Below are 15,194 nucleotides of genomic sequence, written 5' to 3'. Positions count from 1 at the left end.
TTGGACCAATGAAATCCAACAGTGTTTCCACTAATTCAGGTGTTTTTTTTTTCAACACTGCTATGTGCTCTAAAGGATCATCATCGTAGAGTTCCTTCAAGATTTTATTTGTTGCTCATTTTTCTTGCATCCAATTACTGGCTCAAATCCTTTTGCCTTTCTGCTTTTTCGGATAGTATCTTCAGTTCGAAGAAATTCAGCACAAAGTATTTTTATACACGGTCAGCGTGTATTTTGCAATAAAATTGTGCAACTAAATAAAATAAATGCAACTGAAAACCTGAGACGAATACTGCCAATAGAGAAGTCGATTTCGAATCAATTATCTGTCAAATTCGGACCTGATTGCTGTTTCTGACTATTTGATGGACATTTGAGAAATCATCTGGCATCCCTAGTAAGCCAATGCTGTAGTATCTAGTTTCTCGTCAGCAGCTCACACTGTGTGAACGGACAAGGCGAGTCAACCAAATGTCAAGCGAGTTCACCGGGTCAGTAGCTGCTCATTCTCAAGTCAGCTACTAGCAACGTATAAATGGGCCTTTAGACACACCCTCGGCCACGTCAAGGCGCCTAGAAGTATATCAGAGAAGAGAAGTGGAACATGAGAGAAAAAAGTGGCAACGATTTGTGGCAAGAAAATGTAAACAGTGAAAAAATTGACAGATGGTTTACGCTCTAAACATTGAACATAATGTTAAGATGTCTCTAAAACGGTGGGAGACGTCATATATAAGGTGGGAGGTTCGTATAAAATGTTATTAATGTTAGCATCATCATGATAAACACGACGAATGGAATAGAAATAATTACGAACTGAAAATTGAATAAAATATATATAAAGGGTGTGTCACATCAAATTGCATCACGGAAAAAACGCTGTGGAAATTTAATTTTTAGGAATTATATCTTCAGCTTCCGCTTATAATCAGATAAGAGTGTATAGATCACGTTGGCCATGCTTCACTGTCAATTTTTCGTATATTTGGAAAAATGTCGTCGAACGAAAAAGAGCGTCGTGAATTAATCCTGTGCACTCATTTCGAGAATCCGGAGTTGTCACATCGGGACATCGGTAAGATGCTGGGAATCGTCCAATCCACGGTCAGCAGAGTACTAAAATGATACTTCGGGAACCTAACCATCGACCGGAAGGTGAAGAACGGAAAAAATGGATGCTCCGTCAGTGAAAAAGATCACAAGCGCGTAGTTAAGCAGTTTAGACGTGATCCGAGAAGTTCGGTCCGGGATGTCGTCAATAAGCTGAATTTGTCAAGTTCATTCGTCCAGTGGACCAAGCAGCGGGAGGGCCTGCGTACAAACAAGGTTCAGAAGGCTCCTAACCGCGACGAAAGGCAAAACATGGTGGGGAAGACGCGAGCCCGGAAGCTGTACACCGAAATGCTTACGAAGCCGCATTGCCTGGTAATGGACACCGAAACCTACGTCAAAGCGGACTTTCGTCAGCTGCCGGGCCTGTTGTTCTTCTCCGCAGAGGTCAAATTCAGCGTTCCGGAGGAGATTCGCAAGCAGAAACTATCCAAGTTTGCCAAAAAGTACATGGTGTGGCAAGCGATCTGCTCTTGCGGAAAGCGGAGCGCCCCCTTCGTGATTACCGGCACGGTAAACGGGCAGGTTTACCTTAAGGAGTGCCTACAGAAGCGCTTACTACCACTATTGAAGCAGCACGAGGGCCCGACCATCTTCTGGCCGGATCTCGCTTCGTGCCACTATTCAAAGGACGTGTTGGAGTGGTACGAAGCCAACGGGGTCACCTTCGTGCCAAAGGAAATGAACCCGCCCAACGCGCCGGAGCTTCGCCCAATAGAGAAATATTGGGCGATTATGAAGCAGGCCCTCCGGAAGAACCCAAAATTTTCAAATCGGAGGCGGACTTCAAGAGAAAATGGATTTCTGTTAAAAAAAAACTACAACCTGACGTTGTACAGAACCTTATGGACGGGGTAAAGAGTAAGGTGCGAGCATACGGGCTTGGGCTCGAAGTATGAATAAAAAGAAAATGCCAAAAGTTGTTTAATAGTTTTTATTTTACTGTCTAAAATTTTCAACAAGATCGGTCTACTGGGCGAATTTCTACAGCGTTTTTTCCGTGATGCAATTTGATGTGACACACCCTTTATATATATATAGACGCTGAAAGTGCTGTGATATCATTTCATTTATTTTATTCTTATCAACGGGTACTATTATGCCCTAATGACGATCACTTACTGAACTAAACTTACATTTTACTTATATATATATGAACGTGAAAAAAAAATTAATCGCTAATAGCAGTGGCTGTAATTGCGGAGGTGTATCGTTTTTTAAGTAATGCGCGAGACAATCCGAAATCGAAGAAACGACTGTAGCAATTGAACTCACGGCACATGCTCGACAAAGGCTCGTTGTAGCCATAGTTTGTGTTAGAAAACGGTATTTGAAGGAAACTGTGAGACCTCAGGTTTCCTGTTTGCACGTTGAAATTAACCTTCTGCAGAAGCTCTGGACAATAAATATGTGACAATATCAAATCTGATATGATATGTTTTATGATATGTTTTGGCAATCCTTCGACGATCATGCAGTGTTTCTATTCCGATAAGTTTGCAGCGATTTTCATAGCTGGGGAGATTATGAGGATTACTCCACGGTAGACGGCGCAATGCAAACCTCATGAACTTCCGCTGGACAGCTTCCAAACGTAAAATACCGTTTTGGTAGTAGGATGCCCAAACAATAGAGCCGTACTCCAATAATGAGCGGACCAGGGCACAGTATAAAGCTTTAATGCAATAAATGTCCCTAAAATGTTTGGTCGAGCGAAATATAAAGCCAAGTGCTTTAGATGCTTTAGAAATTATGTATGCGCTATGCTCGCGAAACGTAAGCCTTGAGTCCAGTATGATTCCTAAGTCCTTAACACAGTCAACACGTTGTAGAGCTATGCCTTTAAGCTTATAAACATAATAAGCTGTTGAACGTTTACGAGAAAAGGATATTATCGAGCATTTGTTTGGGTTCAAAATCATCCTGTTCGCGTCACACCACGCAGCAAAGGTATTTATTTGTATCTGAAGAAACTCAGCATCAGCTTCACATTCAATCGATACGATAATTTCTGGCACTCAAGAGAGAAATTGATTTCGTTGAGGTAAAGTAAGAAAATATATGGACCGAGATGACTTCCTTGAGGAACTCCAGAAGTAACCCGAAAGGGCTTCGAGATAGTGTCACCAATCTTCACTGAAATTTTTCGGCCTGTCAGATATGATTGCATCCAACCCAGAAAAGAGCCACTGAAGCCAAGACATCGAAGTTTGGCGATTGTTATCTGATGATTTATGGAATCGAAAGCTGCTGAAAAATCAGTGTATATCGCATCGATTTGTTGACGCGACTGTAGAGCCCGTGTTATTGAAGATGTGTAAACGATCAAATTCGTTGATGTGGATCGATTGGGAATGAATCCATGTTGCTCTTGGACTATGTAGCCAAACATTATAATGTGGACAAACATTATAATGCATTTTTATCGGTTCATGTATAATGTCGTTAATATTTGCATAATCAAAATAAACCTATATGTATTGTAATCATAACTTGCTGTGCTACTGATAACAACATTTATGGTCGTATTCCACCAATGATGACAAATGTGTAATTTACGAATGAAGCTTCGCCATAGGAACTGGACATTGAATAAAAAATTAAAATGTGGTAAGAGCATCAGTTGAAATTTTTTCAAGCATTCTTATCGAAATAAATTGAATGGTACAATAATTATACGACTAGGTCATGTATGTACGCTTAAAAACAACATAAAAATATAATGAATTTTATTTTTTCCAGTTTCGAACACACCCCGTAAAAAGCCATTTTTATTTTTTCAAATTCCCTCTGTTGGTATTGTACCTAGAATTCACAAGGAAATGAAACGTTACCATCAATTAGTTTCTAGTAATCAGCTTTTTAGTTGCCGGGGAAATTAACACCAAGCTATATTTTTTTAATGTTATATATATTCCATGTCAAACCGATATAGTGGTTCTCAGATTTTCATGTAAATTGGTAGTTTTGTTCCTTATCGCAAAATATTAGACCCCATTCCACTTTAGGGTGATTCGAAAAATGTAGTTTTTCCATTTCTTTCCAAAAATGACTTTTTTCAAAAAGTTATTACTTTTGAACTACTGGACCAACTCAGATGATTGACATATCAAATTAAAGCCTACCTAACTTTTAGCCTTTCTTGAAAAAATTACACGCTTGCCAATCAATTGGATTATAGTCACATACATCCAGTCTAGTCGCATAGAAATATTGAACGAAAACATGTTAACTTTGAAAAATCATAACTTAAAAACGAAAAATAACACCTCTCTGGTATGCGGATGTATTATGTGAAAAAAACTCAGCTTTCGGGAAAAAATATAAAAAATAAACGAAACGATATATAGAAAATAAATATAATCAATAATTACTAAAATAAAATCCACTTCTATTCAGAGTGTAATAGGCTAGCTTATTGGTTTTAATTTGATATGTCGATCATCTGAATCGATCACGTAGTACAAAAGTAATAATTTTTTGAGAAAAGTTATTTTTGGGAAAAAAGGGAAAAATGATTTTTTAAACCATCGGATAGCTTTGAAAATTATAACTCAAAAACGAAAAAAAATGCTTCCCTGGTTTCGAGATATGCTATGTGAAAAATTCTCAGTTTTCCAGAAAATATATAAAAAAAATAGCGCCTTTGGTCCCGAGACGAAACATAATTCAAGTTTTCTACAACTGCTTTATTTTTCCAAAAAAGACCAGCTAATTGGCTTTAATTTAATATGTCGTACATCTGAATTGGTACAGTGGCTCAAAAGTTATGATTTTTTTTAAAGTCATTTTTGGCAAAAATACGATAAAATGGATTTTATGGACCACTCTAAAATGGAAATGGTCGCCCTAACAAAAAAATTAAAAAATACGACTAATAACTTGCTATAAAGAACAAAACTACCCCTTTTGACGACAATCTGAGCAACACTATAACGGTTTGGCATGGAATGGCTGTATTTATATATATTTTTAAATGAAAACATTTGTCAAACAAACTGCAAAACTAAAAACTTTTATACTGTGCCTTAATTTTCTAAGTGTAACATTCAAAGATCCTTCAATAAAAATGTCATTAAAACATCAGAGTAAAACTGACATACAATTATGACGGATGACTGCTTTTTGATTGGCGCGTGCTCCAACTAGCAAACCGGCAATTTAAAAGCACTCCAACTAAAAAAGCGTCAATAAGCGAATGTGTACTGTAAAACTGTAAAAAAAAATATACAATCGAAGACTTTTTTTGTCGTTTATGAGTTTGTTTTTTTTAAGCTACTACAAGGCATGTTTGCAGATTAATAGAAAGATATGATATGTTGATCCTTGAAATGAGTTTGAAAGTTATAAATTGGAAAAAAAAATAAAATGTGAATGGAGACGACTTTTGTGTACAGCATATGCCAATGGGGCCTTTTGCTGATTAAGTAAGATTGCTTCCAAAATGTCATAACTTTTCAACCATTGAGTCGATTTCAAAATACGACACATTAAATAAATGAAACCTTATTCTTCTATGGATCAACTTCAATCGGTCATTCAAACAAACTAAGAAATTAAATAGTGCCGAAAAACATTAATTATAAAGCTTAGAAAATTTGCCACTTAATTTTCCACTCTTTCACACCAAATTTTTATCTTGTCGGAATTTTAAACCTCTCAAATTAAATTGTCAAAATGATAGGTCAAAGAACGAAAAGCAGGAAAAATTAACAAATAATGGGGGGTAAATAATGAAGCAAAGGTAATAATGGATTTTTAATAACCATCTCAAAAAATATTGAAAAGAAAAACATTCCTTTTTTAATTTCTCTTTCAATTTTGATAAAATTGCACTGAATAGTTAAAGAAGAGCAATATTAATATTTGAATAAACTTATGTAATTTTAAACATGTTTATATAAACCTTCCCATCTTATAATTCATCATTAAAGACCTTGCGTCAAAACAGCTAGAAATCCATACACTCTCAAATCAAGTGTGCCTGAAAAAATTATATTCTTCACGTAAACAAGCGATGAAAATGTGGACACTTTTTAGTCAGTGAATTGTATGGAGTTCCACTGCTGTGAGTATATCCTAAGGTGAGGCTGTTTCGTCACTAGTTGGTTAGTGGAGCGGTATATAAAAACAGTACGGAAGAAAGGGTGCCCCCGTGGCCGAGTGGTTAGCGTCTCACATTATCATGCCGGGTGTTCGGGTTCGATTCCCGTTCTGGCCGGAGGATTTTTCGTCAAAGAAATTTCCTTCGATTTGCACTGTGGTCACGCGTATTCAAGAGCTTGCCCCTCGGAATACATTCAAGACGTGTTATTTGGCTTAAGAAATCTCAACTAAGTATTAATGAATGACGCTAGTTAATGCATACGTTGAGACGGCAAAAGTTCCACAGGGAACGTTAACGCCATTCGAGAAGAAGAACGGAAGAAAGCAGAAGGGGAAGTATTTGCTTGAAGCGTGAAAGGGACAGACTGAGGGAAAGAGGATCGAACCGTCGTCGGGTGTAGACATAATTTTTCTTCGCTCCGCGTCAGCTGGTGTGCAACTCGAAAATCGACGAAAAAAGTGATCATTCCAAAATGAAAAAAAAATTGAAAACATTGTGTGTTTTTTTGCAAGTGACGTTCATATTTCTGAAGAAAAAGTGCGCGTTTATTCAAGATTAATTATAATACAGACGGGATTTTGTTATCGCGTGTTTTTTCCTTCATTTTAATACGAAGTGTGTGTGTGTGTTTATGTGCCGCAGTGAATGTATCACCGAGGGAGAATCTGCAGGTTATGCGATGGCCACATCGCGAGCTAAGTTTTTTTGACGTAGAACTACGTCTTTCATTAAGGGTGCCAAATCAGAAAACAGGTCACGTTTTTATGAAATAAAGTTAACGTTAACAACTATTTTTGCCGCGAACGGATTTTGGCGATTCATATACCAAACGAATCGGAAATTCCTTAAGATTTGTTTGATTTGCTATACATTACAATCCCATAGTCTGTATATGGTTTAAATTGATGAAAATTGGAAGCATTCCCATTTCCTCATACATTTGTTCTGTCCATTTGTGTGCTTTCGCGAACAGAGCTGTCATAACGAGCAACTTATCGACGACCAACGGAGGGGAAATCGTAGGATTTAAAGTCTCCTTGAACAAACAAAGGAATAGAAGAAGAATGAAGGGGAATTGTTGCCTAGAGTATAAACAGTGGATCTCGCTGAGGCAAACTTAGAGGCGAATGAACTTCAAAGTTTAAAGCCTCTTAAAAACAAAGAAAGAAAGAATGAGGCAAACTTTCATTCGGCATCGGACTGTTGAGCAATCCGGTTCACTTTGCTTTCGCTGCGCTTCGATCTGAGATTGTAATTCAAATAGGATATCGTCGTGTGGTTTTTCCAGTTCGTTTTACGCGTTATTCGTATCGTGTGTTTTTCTTTCCGCGTCATAAATTGGATGCTTCGCATAGTGTGTGGTGGGCAAGAAGAAGAGGAAGGCTGGCTCGAGCCCTGTAAAAAACGAACGCATTGCCAGAGGCAATAAAATTTCGAGGCTAGCTAGGATTGCATTTGCACTAGTCTTGATCATAATGAAGCAATGCTACTGTTTTCGAGGTTGTTGATATTAAAAAAAAGAGTTTATTTGGCTTGTTTAATCACCAAGAAAGTGAATGTCGTTCTGGAATTTTGTATGTGATTAGGTTTCGCTTGCCAGTAGCAAAATTTCCTCCACTAAGGGTGACTGCTGCGCTTATCTCGAGTATTTATATATTTATATATATATATATATATATATATATATATATATATATATATATATATATATATATATATATGTATATATATATATATATATATATATATATTTATATATATATATGCTGCTTGTGTATATATATTTCCAGGCCAAAACGATGGCTCTCAGATTTTCGTCTAAAGTGGTAGTTATGTTCTTTATCGCAAATTATGAGACCCGTAATTTTTTTTTAAATTTTTTTTTGTTAGGGCGACCATTTCCATTTTAGGGTAGTACAAAACAAAATTTTTTTCGCATTTTTGCCAAAAATGCCTTTTTCCAAAAATTCGTTACTTTTGAATTACTAGACCGATTCTGCTTATCGACCGATACGGGTCTCATAATTTGCGGTAAAGAACAAAACTGTATTCACGGAATACACTGTAAATAAAATTCTAATGGGATTATGCAACCTGCTAGACAACTGTCCGATCCAATATGGCTATAAGCGAGACCCGAGCTGCTGGATAATCGAACAAGTTTTCACTGGCCGTTCTCGGTGCTCATAGCATCCATCCGCAGAGTTATAATTTGATGTTTATGCAACGCATCCGGCTCAGCACAGGAGTTGTCGTCTCGTCCTCAATCTATTTACGGATGCCAGCTGGGTTAACTATTCATTCAACATGCTCCGAGCGTCTGCGAGTGATATGAGCAGGCTTTTAATCAATGTTTAATATTGAATAACAATCTAGCGCGATGGGAGCTTAATGAGAAATGGTGATGCGGCGGGACTGACCTACGCAAGGTGTGATAATGCCTTCGCTCGAATTCGTCCTGCCACCAGTTGATATGGCGATGAACGGGATGCTGTTGCTGTCATGCTCCGGCAGGAAGCGCCCCGAGATAGCGACTGTCAATTTCCGCGCTGCTCGAACGATGAAAAGGGTAACCGTGTGTGAGAGATGGATTCAATTGAATTTGACCATTTGAAATCTATCCAGAAATCGGAAACATTGGAAGACCACTACATTTATTGAACCATGAATCGTGGCGGCAATAATTTTGTCCTGCGCTCTGGCTCCCAAATTTATAGCCATGATTAGTGCAATTTGAGTTCGTCGCCGCGTCGGCAGAAATAAAAAATAACAACATTGGTCATAAAAAAAATAACGCCGCATAAGAACAGATCACACAAACACGCAATGGGGCAAACTCGGTAGGCGGTCGTTGGCCAACAGGAAATTTATTGCAATCATTATTGAACCATAAATTGTGGCCGTTCCTGTCTGCTGTATAGTGATCACTGGCCATCTACCAAAAAATCCCCTGATGAAAAGCACCGATGTTTCAAGAAATATTCTCTTCCAAAATATTGAAACATTCATTCATCTCAAATAATCTCCCGGTCAAAAAATTCCCTTCCAAGAGAGCTCTAAAGCTTCCTTCGCTGCCAAAGGCCCGGGGCCAATTAGTCACTGGAATATTATGAGCTGAAGACAATAATCGTTTATCAACAACTTTCGGAAAGCTGCGCTGGCAGTAGGAACTCGTAATCGGATGTCCAGTGGAGCAGCCACCGCAAAAGAGCTGTACACTGCCCGTTCGGGGTTGGGAGGTCCTTTGGAGTATTCGGCGGTTTATTGCCGGCGGTTCTCTAGGCGGGGTGCGATTTATGTAGAGAGATTAATCTCCGGTGCTGACAGTAATGCGAACAAAGGCGACTTCAGGAAGACGCTCAGTTCCGTAGAACCCGGACCGAATCGCCAGCTTGTGATGTGGCGTTTCGATTGGGTACTTGGTGCAATCGATTTCGAGTTGAACCTGGCGAATCGATTCGAAAACACGGAATCATGAAGGAGAATCAATACAGTGCTTTATGCTGGTCTTCCAGATGTGATGATTGCAAAAGTTTCGAATAATAAAAATGAGGGAGTGGGAAATCGTTGAAAACGAACCATTCATCATGGAATAGCAATCATCTCGTATGTCCCCGGCATATATTTGAATGTGTACTCAAAGCTTCCAAATATCTTTTTTATAGGTATTTTGTCTAAATTTTTGGCATTTCGTAATTTCCATCAATATTGATTCCTTGCACCTTATTAAGATTAACATAGTTCAATCACTGGCCATAGTAATCGTTTAGATTCGTCCCATATAACAATCCAAAGATCGAATCGATTTTGAAGCTTCTTCAGAATTATAATAATGCTTCTTCAGATTTATTTAGACTCAAAAAATATGGCTGGGTGATGGTTTCGAGCAAATGCCTCAGCATGTTTTAATGAATTTCTGCTGAAGGGCCACATCAAATTCGCACGTATTCAATCCAAGTATCACCGTGAGATGACGCCCATACCTACCTCGAGCCGCAAAAATCAATAAATTTCCCCAGCAGCGCAAATCCAATTTCCCACTTTTCACAGAGTACATCCATAGGGACTACAAAGCAGCCTACAGATCTTTTTTTTTTGCTCCCCAGTATCCAGTATCCCAAAACAGACTCAATGACGGCCGGAAAAAGGTTCCCTTTAGTGTTTCTTGTCCAACACGGATCCCATTCCACCCCACTGTTCCCCGTTATCATTCGAAGCGCACAGAGGAATGTTCCTTTATGGAATCCGAAGGAAAGAGCAAAGTTATGAAAAATAAAAGTTACTTTTCCCAGCACAACCGGAAGAAACCTTGAAATGCAAAGTGAAGTAACATCGCTCGTCGTCGTCGTTTTTCCGCATGGAAGAAGAAGAAAAACACCAGGACGAGCGGGACTTGTATGTAATCGTGTAATGGCGTACGGCCCAATTGAGCAACAACATGTCCTCCCCTCCGGCATGTTTGTATTGGGCTGCTCCTGGAAATCTGGCGAGAAGTTTCCGCCCCGATTGAGACACAATCACAATTGATTAATGCTATCGGAAAAGCGTAATCAGGTGTAGTGATTGAAATGGCAGCGTCGATCGGGTGTGCCCTTATCCGCCGAGGGCGGCGTCGCTTTTCTTATCTTCAATTTTCCAGTGCGAAGACGCCTAATTTATGGTAAATTTTTCATAAGGATTCGAAGTTGGTGAAATGAAGCCTATGTAATTTAATTGGTGGTCACAGTTGTTTGGGTTCTCTGATTGGTTGTGGAATGAGATATTTCGATCGATGAAGTAGGTCACGTTCCGTACATAACACGGACCGACTGTTTGCCTGCTACCTCATATGATTAATTATGTCACTAAATGTCAAATGTAGTCGATTGAATTCTTATAAATCTTCGAGGGTAACACTTCGTTGTTGGACAATATCAAGTGAAGGGCTTAAAATGAAAGGGGTGTAAGTGATTTGCTCGATTTCTCTTCATCAACTTTATCTTTAGGTAACAACTCAACTGCAAAAACGTTCCAATTTGAGTTTACTATAGAATCCGATAGACGAGGCTCCTATCTTCCACATTGTCAAATACAGCTGTGAAGGTGTTTGCAGCTAAATTTTGACCAAAAGACAGAGTCGATGTAGAAAAATGGATGATGTCACTTTGAGTCCCTCAATTATAGCCGTGTTTTGGAACATGTCCAACCACATTCGTCCCTAAATCCACGACATTATTTTTCCCACTCGCGTATCAGTGCAGTAAATTATTTTCAAATAAAGCCCACATTGAACAAGGATTAAAACGAGCACGATACGCCGTTCTGTTGTTGGTCGGTGTAGCGAAAAATGCTTCCAACCCCCCTTAGGCTAAGGTTACATTGGCTCAGAGTACGCACGAAAATTCGATTGTACGATGACTGACGGAGAACAACAATTTTGTTCGATAGAAGCTGACGAATTCGAACGAAACAAGGGGGAATCCACACCATTACAAGTCAATATGGTTGTTTACTTTCACTATAGATCGCTTGCAGCGTGCGTATGTATTAGTAATCTGTTGGGCAGGCAAAAGAGATCACTGCATAAGATTTATATTTATATTAGATTGAGCTTTGTTTAAATAATGATTTTAGCGAATGTAGGTCTCGTGAAGAAGTAGACTATAATGAACATTCGTTTGCAGATATCCTTAATCGGTGGTTAATTCCGCCAAAAAGGTGGTTGATTATGTTGAAATTGAGGACACATTCAGCCAGAAAGATCAACAAACCCCCAGATATGATTTCCGGGTACCTGAATGCTCTGCGGAGAAGTGAAATATGTTGTAAGAAAATTGATCAAAAACGGAGAAATCCATCAATTAGCTAATTTATGGAAAACTAGCTGACCCGGCGAACTTCGTACCGCCCAAAAATTGTTTTTGTTATCAATACCTTCGAACATTCAAGTTTTCTTACTATGAGCAAGTTCATGGGTCCAATCGCAGAACTGTTCATTGATTGATCTTCTAATCGACTCCGTTTAATTTTGTATAGCAGCGCCCCCTTAGAGAGGGGAGAGGGGTCTCAAACAATCACGAAAACCTTCCCCTACCAATTTTCATATTGATCGGTTCAGTAGTTTCCGAGTCCGTAAAAATCAGACAGACAGACAGACAGACAGACTGAAATCCATTTATATATATATATAGATACAAAGAAGCATTCGAACGTAGGCTCGAGCCTTTGTGACTTTAATCTAGGTCCGAACATGTTGATGATCCTTTCCTGCAAATTTTTCGATTCAAATCTAGTGGGAAAGTCGCTCAATGAACATCGCGGAATAGGTGCTAGTAAATTAAGTAATATGCGTCTCACAAAAGCTCTTGATCATGAAATAGCTTGCCTAATTGTTTCGCAAAGTTCATGTTAGTTTTATGAAATAATTCGCGCTAGTAGAAAGACCGCAACTATATTTAAATCATTTACAAAAATGACGATTGAATTCGCTTTGCTGCATAGAAACTACGAATGTAAACAAACGATGTGTGCCCAACACATGCTCTGCATGTTAGTGTAGCAAGAGCCCTATTGCATACAATTCGTAACCGGGCTTTCTTTCGATGCTCTGATTGTTGTCCAATAGTGCCAAGATGTTGTAGATGCCGAAACGGGCGTATCCGGCGTCCACAAAGTGACTGCGATGTCCGTTATCAACGCGGCGGCGGAACGCGCACTGAACGAAATAGCTTCACTGTTTTCGCCATCACGGTTAGAGTTCGATTGATAGAGCTTTCAAGTTTGTTTTGCTGACTCATGGGTTACTATGATTGATGCTCCATGGATAATTTCGTCAGGGCGTGTGAAGATAAACCCATAAACCCGGCAATTTTTGTCCTTTTTTTTAATGCAAACGTTATCTGGCCAATATTTGCTATCCGACCAGATACAGGATATAGGGGGAAAAAATCAATAATTTCTCGTTAACACAAGACAGATTATTGTTTTTTTTTCAAAATTAAATTAATGATAACTCATAACATTAATTCATTAACACTATTACTTTTATTGAATGTAGCCATACAAATTAAACACTAATTTCTCCATAACTCGAGAATTAATCACACAAACGAACTCAAATTTGAAATCTGAAGGTTTAAGGGTGCAATGAATGTTTCTATGCTAGATAGACACTCCTCCCCCATCTTTAAGGGGGGCTGCCATACAAATGAAACACAAATTTCAGCATAACTCGAGAATTAATCAAGCAAACGTACCCAAATTCGGCGTGTGGACGTTTTAGGATGCAATAAATGTTTCTATATTGGATAGACACTCCTCCCCCCTCTCTAAGGAGGGGCTGCCATACAGATAAAACACAAATTTCTTCATAACTCGAGAATTAATCAAGCAAACGAACTCAAATTTGGCATGTGGAGGTTTTAGGGTGCAATAAATGTTTCTATGTTGGATAGACACTCCTCCCCCTCCCTCAGGGGGATGCTGCAGAACTCAAGAATCAATGAATAATAATAATAATATAAGGGGCAATCGTGATCTAATCAAGCAAACGGAGCCAAATTTGGGATGTGAGATACCTGAGATATGTGAGGGTACGAGAAATGATGGTATGACACCCCTCCCTCCTCTGGAATGGAGAGGAGGTTCCATAAAAACTCTGAAGGAGAATGGGAAAATTCGGAAAATTCAATTCCCATATTTTCTATATATATATTCACATAGTCACAAGCGTTGTTAGTCCGTTTGATGTTTGCGCCAACGAAATTATTTTTGTTCGAAAGTGGAAATAGATTTTAATGTGATAAAACGGTTCTTCTATCTATATAAATAAGAATGGATCCTCGAATGTGTTGATAAGAGCATTTTTTTAGGGATTATCTTCATTCTTTCATATTTTTTGTATCAAACATATGTTCAATGTAACGGAGAAACATGTTATTTGCAAGTGGTTGAAAAATCTTGAACGGGAATTGCGTCTGAAAATAATCTGATATTATAATGACGAGTTTTGGTAGAAGTCCTAGGAAATTTATATTAAAAGTAAATTGTAAAGGGTCAATTAGAAGATTAAATCAATTAGATTATTAATAAAAAAAATTAGAAGATGAATCAATGAACAATTCTGGACTCATGATCGTAAGTAAGAAAACGTGAATGTTTGGAGGTATTGATAACAAAAAATAAATTTTGGGCGGAACGAAGTTTGCCGGGTCAGCTAGTATAATATATAATCTCCTGCATAATCAATGATATCAACAAACTCAATATGATATCGATTGCATCACCATTATCTACAGCATCTGAAAAAAATTCGAATGTTAGTACTTATAATCTGTATGCATTATCAAACTAAAAAAATTCGAAGATGATATATGACTTTAGTCCAATGGCGTATTCAATCCATTTTAAATACATAAAAATATATCTTTCTTGCCATTTATAAAATAAAATAAAATTTACTGACGACTGTTAATGGTTAAAGTGAATTTAATAGAAATAATTCGAAATAATCACGACCGAATCTCGCTTTTAAGTGCATAAAAAAACAACATTAGCCCCTATCAGTTCTGAGCTCTAATGTAGGTGTCGCAAGAGCTGATGCAGCTTTGCGAAGACTTTTAGGGTGCTCTTTAGCTCTGGACAACGGATGGTCAGACTTAATCGTCAGATTTACTTGTAACGAAGAACACAATCTACCACAATGCATGGATTGGCCAAAATTGGGACTCGTTCGAACTCTTTACATACGAAGTCAATATGTTGAATTCAATTGTATTCGTTTCATTCAATCACTAGTTCAATCAATCATTTAATGAATACACAATAATTACTAGGCCAACTGTAATCCCACGTAAATTTTGCGGTTTTGTCATAGGTATAGGTAGAGAGAGGAATTGATATTCTAAAATAAGTTAATTCAGATTTGATTGCTTACACATTCGTTCACGACCAATTATAATTTTCCATTCAATCGCAACTCGTTCATGTCAGATCTAAC

General features: G+C 38.1%; 1 protein-coding gene across 3 annotated transcripts in view; it reads left to right on the top strand.

Moving 5' to 3' along the window:
• LOC129763556 (uncharacterized) overlaps window positions 1-15,194 on the top strand; it is a 429,649-nt gene that overhangs the window by 408,418 nt on the left and 6,037 nt on the right. The gene's annotated exons all lie outside the window — the stretch shown is intronic.

Source organism: Toxorhynchites rutilus, chromosome 1 (assembly GCF_029784135.1).
Source record: "Toxorhynchites rutilus septentrionalis strain SRP chromosome 1, ASM2978413v1, whole genome shotgun sequence".
Taxonomy (NCBI): Eukaryota; Metazoa; Arthropoda; class Insecta; order Diptera; family Culicidae; genus Toxorhynchites; species Toxorhynchites rutilus.
Note: the sequence above shows the minus strand (reverse complement) of the source record. Positions and strands in the feature narration are given on the sequence as shown.